At 39.5% G+C, this 9,462-nt stretch overlaps 1 protein-coding gene across 6 annotated transcripts in view; it reads right to left on the bottom strand.

Annotated features, from left to right (window-relative positions):
* ROBO1 (roundabout guidance receptor 1) overlaps positions 1-7,424 on the bottom strand; it is a 1,078,818-nt gene extending 1,071,394 nt beyond the window's left edge. For 4 of the 6 annotated variants that reach the window (XM_057501808.1, XM_057501796.1, XM_057501802.1 and 1 more), the window contains exon 1: positions 7,273-7,423. The gene's annotated coding sequence lies outside the window, so the exon portion shown is untranslated. Of the gene's footprint in view, positions 1-7,272 lie in introns of all 6 variants that reach the window. The other 2 variants (XM_057501821.1, XM_057501817.1) reach the window with 1 other exon arrangement.
* Between the last annotated feature and the right edge of the window lie 2,038 nt (positions 7,425-9,462).

Genomic DNA, 9,462 nt, shown 5'->3' on the forward strand with positions numbered 1-9,462 from the left:
TAAGCAAGTGACGTTTTGCATCCCTCCTTCTTCATTCCAGGGTAAACTTGAATATAATATGCACAGTGCAGTACAGCAATTTCCTTTCAACACTTTTTGCGAACGGATTAATATTTTAAGTGCTTGTGGAAGTGTTACTCGTTGATCAGAAGCTGTTGGCTATTGGGCTGGAAATGCTGTTCTGCCTCCAGGTTATAATTCACCTGGCGAGTGGTCGATCACGCTTCACTCCGAGGGTGAGTCATGATTCTTTCTCTGATCTGTTGAAGTTCATTGCTAAAGTCCTTGCTAGAGTTCTATAAACAAAGGAAGTGTGTCTTTGGGATATTCATTAATATTCTCTATAAAGAACTAAAACAGGAGTAAATGTTAGGCACAGCTAAGGACTCATTACACATGAACAATTCACATACCACTTAAAGAGATTATATAGTTTGTCATAAAAAAGCGTTGGTCTTTAATTCTGGCTGAATATAAACCTATTTGGGTTGAAATTTTAATTAATGCTCTTCACTCTGGTTCATTAAGATTGTGATGGTTCAGTGAGATAGTCCACATTCCAACCTGGCAGATGAAAATCAGAAAAATGTGACTCAAATGAGGACAGATGCCAAGTAGCCATATAGGCAAAAAAAAAAAAAAAAAATCAACCCACATATGGAACATTTATATGTAACAGTCTAATTTCTCAGTACATGAAATCTAAAATCAATTCTGGATGGTTCAGAGGACTGAGTGTAAAAGCAAAATTTAAAAACTGAAAGGAAAATATATACAAATATTTTATGACTTTACTATGGGGAATTGTTTCTAAAATAAGACATAAAAAGAAGCCACAATGAAAACATTTCACTACTTTTAATGAAACACAATATATTTTCAGTAAAAGACCTGTGAAGCAAAAGGAAAAGGATAAAATACAGCTTAGGAAAAAATATTTGCAATGCATATACCAAAAATGAATTAGAATATAGAATATATTAAAAGACTTCTATAAATATATAAGAAAAAGATTAATGTCTCATTAGAAAAATGGTGAAATGTAGTTTAAGCATTCATAATAGAGGAAACCTGAATTTTCAGTGAGAAGATACTCACTGCATATATAATCAGAAAAGATAAATTAAAATCATCTAATTAGTAAAATTAAGAAATGCAACAATATTACATGTTGATATGGATAGATAGAATGGTAGCTCTCATGCACGTGCTTGGAAACTATAAATGCCACAAGTACTGTGCAGGATCTGAGTAATTCTGAAAAAAGGAAAGAAGTCAATTCCATATAATCAACCAATTTCAGCCTCAGACATATACCCAAAAAAGTATCAGATATATGGAAAGTGATGTATACACACACACACACACACACACACACACACACACAGTCATTGCCATAATGTTCAGGGAGAAATAATGCCTATTTAATGAAAAAGTTTTCTGAAGGATGCATACAGTATTTTACAATTTATATAAATACTATAGTCGTTTAATAAATACTATATTAAAAAGTCAGAGTGACTAAAAGCTCTAATTATTCTGCACGGTAGCACCTCAACTCTACAGGCTATCTTAAATGATTATTGAAATTCTGTTCTTGACAAGTATTCCTTTCTGATGCAAGCCTCTTCTGCATCAATAGAAATGAATTGTGTGATATCCTCTGTGGTCAAATCTTTCCTAGAAGCATAGTAATCTAGGAAAACACTCTCATAGCTTTCAGTAAGATCTAAGCAGCTGTGCTAATTGACTTTTCCCACCCGAACTGCCAAATTAAGCATCATATTGACCTGAGTTGGGGAGCAACTTTTGGGATAAACTCCATATACCTAGTTGCACGTAGAATGCTTGTTAAAATGTGATTCCTGAGTCCAATCCCCACATAATCAAAGACATTAAATCTGCTTGGGGAGGATGATCCAAGGGGTGGTACTTAAGTGTTATTTTGTTGATTCAGAAGTTTCCTTGGTTCAATGGCCAGTCTGAAAACACTGCTTCAAGAAATTCACAATCTCTTGGTACAAATGAATAAATACATGCAGTGGAATTTCAATGATATTATTAAGAAAGGATCAGAAAGAGACATATTTAAATCTATTTAATATAAAGGTCTTCACAGAAGAGGTGACTCTTGTTTTGTGTCTTCAAAGATCACCCAAGGATCAAGAAAGTGATCAAGAAACCATTCCAGGCAGAAGTTCTAACAAACAAAAGCATTCCTCTCTAGGACTGAAATATCTTGAGTATTTGAGAAAATGCAAGTATATATTTCACAGTAATTGATATAGCTGAAGACTGAAGGGAGGAATTCTAGGTCCAAATTATAGAACACCTTGAATGGCATGATAAGGAGTTTTGTCTTCATCATCTGTTCTCTAGAAAGATGACTCCTGCAGACATAACATATGTGAATTCAAGGGTGTCAAGAATGGAGGTGAGGTGACAGCTTAGAAAGCTGATTACAAGAAGTAGAAGTAGAAATTGAGGGCAGGTGTGTCTGTGGGGAGAAAAACCATGTTAAAGAAAAAGAATCATCAGTAATTTTAGTTCATTGCTTAAATATAGTGGGTGAGGCAAACGGACATGTCAAAGCTGAATTTGTATGTGGTTTTGAATAATTTACTATATTTCTCTTTAAAATATTTGTAATACATCTCTAGGTGGAGATGTCAAGTAGATCTTTGGAAATATAACTGTGGAAATCAGGAGCAATATATGAACTAGAGGTTTAAAATTTGCATTTCATTATTGAAACTCTAGAAATATATCACACCATCCAGGGTGACTGAGGAGAATGAGAAGACAAGAAGGGCTAAATGCAGATATAATGAACTAATAGAAAACTGTATTTGACAGATAATTTATGTAAAACGATATGTTATATAGTGAATGATCAAAAAATGTTAGCATACTCCTCTCAACCTCAAAAAAGACCAAATTAAATAGCAGAAGTTATAACTGATTCGAAACTTCAGAGATGTATAAGAAGGGTCAGAACAGCCAAGAGAAATTTCATGGAGGAACATGAACCACCATAGGCAAATGAATTGGATTTGGCCAATTAAAGGGGAGAAATTTCCAGATCAGAGATACCATGTGTACAGAAATGTGAAAGTGGAGGTGTACAATTTCTGTCTGAAAATAGTATGATGGATTCTTCCCAGACTCTTTGGCCATGTTTAGGCTAATTTCAAAACAAACAATATAGGCCCCAAGTTTCACCCCTCCTCTTTAACCTCCTAAGATGATGATACAGTTGGGGTAGTGGTTAGAGGCAGGGCTTTCTTACTACGGAAGTTTTTCACTGGCTGTGACATCCTTGGAAAAGTCATCACTGTTCATACAATATTGGTCTGGAGGAGAAGCAAAGTATGTTGTAGACATGAAAAAAGATATTTAGGAGACTCAAAACTTATGAGTACTGAAACAAAATTAAAAAACTAATAAAAATCCTTATTTAAACATAAGGGAAAAATAGTTCATGGCATACTGGACAAACACACACTCTGTCATGAGTAAACTTGTTTTCCAATCATAGATCTGCCCCTTATTTGCTGAATGGCTGTATATATTTGCTTAACCTCTATGAGCTTGTCTCTTCTTATGTTAAAGAAATCTAATAAAGACTTTATTCAAATAGGTGATATGAAGATTGAGTAAAAAATCTATTTGCAGTTAATATGGGTAATATGTCTAACACTGTGTCTACAATCTTCTCCTATGTGACCTTGGATGTCAATTACTTTTCTAGTAATTTCCTGTAGAATTAGGAGAATCATTTCTCCATATAGCACTAAAATATTTTAGGTATAAACATGACTGCATCAACAATCATATTGCTCACTTGCTTCAATAACTTTAAAGGAATAAACAATTGTTTGGCCAGGTCATAATTCTAGCCTAGTGTATGCTATTATGCTTTATTAGTTTCTGGAACTCACATATCCCCAAAAGAGACAGATAGTTGAGTTTTCTGGGAGATAAGGAGGAACTCATTCTCTACCTGATTGGTTAGAACCTCACCTCTAGTTACATTTCAAATGGTGCAGTGCACCTGCTTATTCATCAAGCTGCCAAGGGCTTTCTTTACTGCCTTGCCTTTTCTTTTAAAATTCACATCTTTGCAGTGTCTTGAGTTGCTCAGCCTCATAGTGAAAGTAATATATTAAGCTTCTTAAATAAAAATAGCTCCTAAATTATCAATTATAGATGGATATCAAAAGGTGGGATTTCGTACCTGAATACATTAGTTTCCAAATATTGCATGCAAGTGTGTAACTTCCCTTTCATCTCTGCATAATGTTATTTTTGTATTTGAATTGATTCTATTATGCCATAAAGTAAAAGACAATTATACAGACCAATATAATTCTCTTTGGGGAGATATTAAGATATTTTCCTTTATTTTATGCAAGTATTTTTCTTCATTTTGTGCATTACTTTGGGAAAGTAAGCTTTACACCTATGGGACTCCCTAGGCAGCTGTTAAATCTCCCATACTTGGCACAGTATTGTATCACTGGAAATCACTACTCCTTTTCAGGAAACAGCCTAGAAAACAACCTAGGTAACACTGGCTCAAGGGCAGGGGAAGGGAAGGGAAGTTAAAGGAAACAAGTGGGAAAATAGAGCAAATGTGTGATTAACAGCTGTTTTCTGGAGCCAGCCTCCATCAGGGATCTGCAGCTGTGTCATTGTGCTTCAATCCTGCAGATCTTACAGGACTGAATTGGAAGACACATGCAATAGGAGGATGTGTGGAGAAAAATTAAAGAAAGTCCAAAATCCATGGCAAAGTTATGAGGTGAATGCCCTCACTCCTTACATACTCCTCAGCTTTACCCATGCCTCCTACAGGACTAAGACAGATTTCTAAGAAACAAATAAAATCCTCTTACCAATTGGATGTTAATTCTGAGTTGCTGCTATTGATATTTTTGGTTGGCTTTTCTTTTTCCATTTTCAGGGAGCAAAGGAAAGGGGTTTATGGAATATCCACCAACCCTTTAATAAACCCCTTTAATAAAATCAACATGCTGCAGGCCTTCCAGAATGCTTTCAAAACAACTGCTTATGCCTCCTCAATATACAGAAGAGATGCAGGCCTTGGGGTGGAAATTGAGTCTCTCAAAATAATTGGTCTGAGGAGCATCCAAATTTGGGCCTGAAAGCCTAGCTACCAAGCTTCTAGTCTGTCCTCTAATAAACTGGTGGATTCTCAATTGCTTTCTATTTAGTATTACATCCTAGTTTTCAAACACAATGAGGGGACAAATGGAAAGTGGGGAAAAAATGCAATGATATTGTTTTCTCCCTTATGCTCAAAGGAGTGTATTTTCTCGCAAAGGTTCCCTTCAAGCAACCAGCATCCCATGTGAGCCATCTCCATAGGGTCCTTCATCTATGCCTCTTCCTCAAAATTCTCAGCGGTGGAGGGCGGGGAGTGGGGTATTGGCAATCCATCGCCAAACAAACTAAATCATCTCCCACCACTCCTTGGAAGCACACAAACCTTCTCTTAACAGGCCTTTGTAACACACAGCCTGATAAAATCACTTAAAAAGAAACAGGACAGATGACCCAGAGGTGTTTGCAAGGTCAGAGCACTCCCTGATGGGGCATGAAAGGGTGGGAGGTGCTGAGGTCAGGGTTAAATGACACTGCGAAATGAAGCCCCTGCCTTGCTGTCTCCCTCCTTCATCTGTAGAAGGAGTCTCCAATGAGCTCCTGAGTCTGGAAGGCTGCCCCGCTGGTGCCGCAGAGAGGCCAGGAAATGAATTTCAAAGCCGCATCTAAAGCAGCCCACTTTTAAGAACCAAGAAAAGCGTGGCTGGTGATTGAATTGCCCGAAATCACTTGCTACCTTTCTCCTCTTGCAGCCCCATCAACGTTTCCCTCCTTTCCTTTTGGGGTGCAGGTCCTCTAGGAAGCTTGGGATACAACAGCTCTGACCCAGGGCTAGAATGGGATGCCTCAGCATTCCTTCTCCCACTCTGATTGCCTGCAACACAGTGTTCCCTGAAAAGATACCCCGGGAACTCTGCGACCAGGTCTGCGCGCCCTGGGCGGGGTCCCACAGGATCAAGGGTCGTGTGGTCGCTGGGCGCAGAGGCCTCCACAGCCCTGCAGCCTTCGGCGGAGCGGCAGCGGTGACTGCGGCAGCGGGATTGCCACGCCGAGCTCCCCGCTCCGCCCGCCGGCAGGGCTCTGCCTTCCTCTCCCCATTGTGTCCGCAGCGCTGCGGAGCTGAGCCGCGCGCGCCGCCGCACCCGCGCCAAGCCCGGAGCCTCAGTCGGGAGGAGCGAGGAAGGGAAGGGGGGGGGGCAGGGAGAAGGAGCGAGAAGGGCCCCCAGTAGGACACAGAGCTTCATCAATAATACAGAGGCGCCTGGACCTCCCTGCAATGTTTTCCAGCTAAACGCCACCAACTGGAGTGCTTCTTGGCATGTCCCACGCGGATGGTTTTTGTGTGTGAAAGATGGGACGCACCTTGTTCATTCATCTATCTTCTCTTCCTCGGTGCCTCATATAAAGTCCCCGCGTCTAGGCTTTAAACCTTCACCATCTCTACATCAGCATTGCATATCCAGGCAAAAAGCTGCGGGTTGGAAACGCAGGTCTGGAAAGACCTCATTGCCTGCGTACCCCCAAGAGTTCACCAAATTTCATCTAGTCATGCTTATTTTCAAAGCTCGCATTCCCATCTTTACTGGAGAACGCCTCAAAGTTTGGAAGCTCAAATGGCCTCGGTGCGGCTGGTTTCTGAGCCTCCGGCCACCTAGTACACCTCGGTGCGGTTAGACACTGCAATTACGCGGCAAAGTTGCCCAACACCAACCAGAGCAGGCCGCTGATGCTGGGAGCATCCGAAGAAGCAGCTCTCTTGTGTGTCCTCAGGAAGCCCAAATGCGGCACATCACCTCCTCAAACAAGGGTTAACCCAGCCACACACAACAGACACAAATCCCGAAACTTCTTTGTGAAGCAGGCGCAGCCCACCCGAGCCGACAGTCAGCACAACTTGCTAGGAAATAAACATTGCCTCCCTGCAGGGAAACTTGTTGAATCCTTCCCGAGCGTACAGCTGCAATTTCCGATTTAGCCTGAAGGTTTTTTATTCCACCCCCCAACTACCCCCGTGCACCAGTCACAACTGCTGGACAAAATGCAGAGTCCTACCTGCACGCCAACGACCACCAGTGTAAAACCGAGCGTGTCCCTTCTGACCATTTTAAAGCCGGCTGTCACTTTGCAATCGTTTGAGAGACTTACCCTTCGCGAAGGCGGCTGTCAGAAATCTAGAGGTTCGGTGGTGCAGGCGCTGCCCTCCCAACTTTGCTGTGCGCAGACCTCCCCGAGTTTAAACCTAGCAAAAGCTGTGTGAGACTTATAAGTGTGAGAGTGGGGAAGTAGGGAGAGAGGAAAGTCGGGCTTCTTTTCAGTATCAGCACCCTGGAAAAATCCAATCCTTCTTCAGTAGAGAGTTCTTTCAAACCCGTTATCTGTATTACTATTAATGCGCAGAGCAGACGGCATTGCATGCAAATAGGACCAAGTGTGAGCTTCTATTGGTGGCTGCGGAGGCCCCTGGGTCCTACTGCACGGGCTTCCAAACTACACCACGCAAGCAGCTTTGGAGGCGCGGAGGAGAAAATGGATTTAATTGATTCGTTACCTCTGGTGTTGTAATGCCTGCTGCAGTGTTTAACCGAGGGAAAAAACCCTCACATTTAAACTCCTGTCATGTGATCTATCATTTCATACCTGTTTTTAATTGTGTGGCTTGCCTTTGAACATACAAAGGATTTTAAAAGAACATTTTGTGAGGAAAATTCACACAAATACTTTTGGCAGAAAACCCTCTTTTTGCTATTATGCATTATCTGGAAATAAATCCAGGAAGTCTTTATATATAGTCCGATACTTCTGCTCTTCACGTATGTAAGATATCCCTTAATTTTATTCCTGAAAATGCATAGCCACTCCAAATAAAATAACTAGGTTAACATAGCAGGAGTACCATACGAATGTACCAATAAAGCAGGTGTATTTTTTAAATGCTATTAAAAATATCATCAATGACAATGCCACGAGCATCGTTTTCATTTTGCAAAATAAGAAATTTAGAAATATTTTTTGGTAAATAATGACACAAAATATACATCAACATAAAGATATTGGTAATGTCACAATATGTCAAGCATTTACTATTAATTACCACATTTTCTTTTTACAGTTTCTCTCTTAGCAAGCCCATTAGTAATGCAAATTGGCACAACACAGAGATGTAAAGTGAGACAGGCCGGTGGTGAGTGGCGATTTGAAATATTGAAACATTGTGCGAAAACACTTCGAGACATAATCATTAAAGGTACCTATCTTAAAAATTACAATATTAACAGATGAATCTATATATATGAATTTAAAGTCCTTAATCATGCTTTTCCCTTGACCTTTAAGTCTGTGAAGGAAAAAGAGAAATTCACATGTTAACTAAAATGACACTGTCTCTCCTCTAAGTTCCATCTAAGATATTTGCTAATATTACAATTTAAGAAATATAATTTTATTGTTTCCGAGATGTAAAAGTAATGTAAATTAAGTTACACAACTATTAAGCCTATAATGTATAGCTCAGTGCTGTTAGAAAGTGATGCACTAAATAGGGTCAGCAACAAGCACCTCATCAATTCACCAGTCCTGTGTAAACTAAACAAATGAAAATGCAAAATGCAAAAATGCAACAGAATTGAGATCCCATTCCAAATACATGTATATCATTTGAATTTATGTAGTCTGTGCTACAATCCTTCTTCATTTCCATAACTCCTTCCCCTTCCAGCCCCTTCCCTTCCCCCATCAGTAACCCTTGACAACAGAAGTGTTACTTCGAGTCCAGGTTGCCTTTGCTGCCTTCCAGACCTAACTTACAGATCACATCCTTGTAGGATGAAATATAGAGTTAACTCTTACACTACTGAGAAGCAGAAGAAGAGTTTCCTTCATGTATTAGAAAATCCAGCATTCTTGTGTATATTTCCAAAGTTTTTACCAAACATTTTGAAACATCCATATTTACTTATTCAGACTGAAAAGGCATGATCAATTGGTGTTACGTCTGAGTCGATTTACTGCATTTCCCCGTTGTTATTCTGCCTCTGGAACAGCTTTTTGGAGTGTCTCTTACTCAGGGTTATTACAATCACTTTAGACCAGGTAAAGAATTTTTCAATTTATAATACAGTTAACATTAAAATATAAAGATATCACTATATTCAGTATAAACTATAAGGGACTCATTCTCTGTAAAAGAAAAAAAATTAGCTATTATTTGGTATAGTAAGGAAAGAATAATGATCATGCAGAGTTGAATGGAGATGATTGATATTCAATTCATTTTTCAAACAAGTATATTATTGGTCCTTCAACTTCCTGCTACAAGTGGACTTCAAAAAGATAATC

The sequence above is a fragment of the Manis pentadactyla genome, chromosome 1 (assembly GCF_030020395.1).
Source record: "Manis pentadactyla isolate mManPen7 chromosome 1, mManPen7.hap1, whole genome shotgun sequence".
Taxonomy (NCBI): Eukaryota; Metazoa; Chordata; class Mammalia; order Pholidota; family Manidae; genus Manis; species Manis pentadactyla.